The following is a 952-nucleotide window of genomic DNA, read 5'->3' on the forward strand; positions in this document are numbered from 1 at the left end:
TTTTATTTTAAAAATTTCAATATAAGGTAATTAAATATCATACAGAATGGAAAATTGAACAATATTATTCAAAAATAGTGTTGTTCATAGTGAAAATATTTGGAAAGGACATAAGCAACAGGTAATAATAAAAGATAAAGTATATTTTAATATGGCTAGTATTGAAGACATGCTCCTAAATTCTAAGAGCATTAGCTTCAGCAGTACTTCCACTGTGCACTTGAGAAATATACACCAGTAAATTATGTAAAGTATGAAAAGGAATTAAACTAAACTTGAAGAAATATTTCAAAATTTTAGAAAGACATAGTATATTTTTATATCTTATATTTCCAACTTCTCTGCATTTTTTTCTCTCTGAGTAGCATGTTATAAAACCAATAAATCCATATTTCATGTCATATATCACATTCAATCACTAAGCTTTGAAAAGTAAAAGTAGATCTTATTATGTGCTGAGAACATCATCTGTAGTCCTCAGGGAAGCCTACCAAATTTAGTACTTGCCAGTTTTAACATGGACAATAAAAAAATCTAATATATATATCCTTTGTTTCACATGTATTTAGTACAGGGTCTACAAGTTCTCACTATACAGCTTGGACTCCTAGTGATCCACCTGTTTTCAACCTCCCAAGTGCTTGGATTGCAAGTGTGGGCCACCACGCCCAGTCTCAGTCACAATCTCAGCATCCCCAGGGGTGGTGCCTGTACCACAAGGGGATCAAACCCCAGTCATTGTGCTAAGTAGGCTCTTTAGTCCTCTGAGTTATCTGGCTGGCTATATATATATGTAGATATGAATCAGATGACTCAAATTTTATGTTGATGCGTGCACATCATATCGTCTCCCAATTGTAACAAACTGAAAGAGTAAGATTGATCCAAAAGGTTCAGTGGATATTGTGAAAGGGAAAGAACTTGCCCAAAGGAAAGAACAACTGGAATGGGG

Source organism: Octodon degus, unplaced genomic scaffold (assembly GCF_000260255.1).
Source record: "Octodon degus isolate 3935 unplaced genomic scaffold, OctDeg1.0 scaffold00024, whole genome shotgun sequence".
In the NCBI taxonomy this organism is placed as follows: Eukaryota; Metazoa; Chordata; class Mammalia; order Rodentia; family Octodontidae; genus Octodon; species Octodon degus.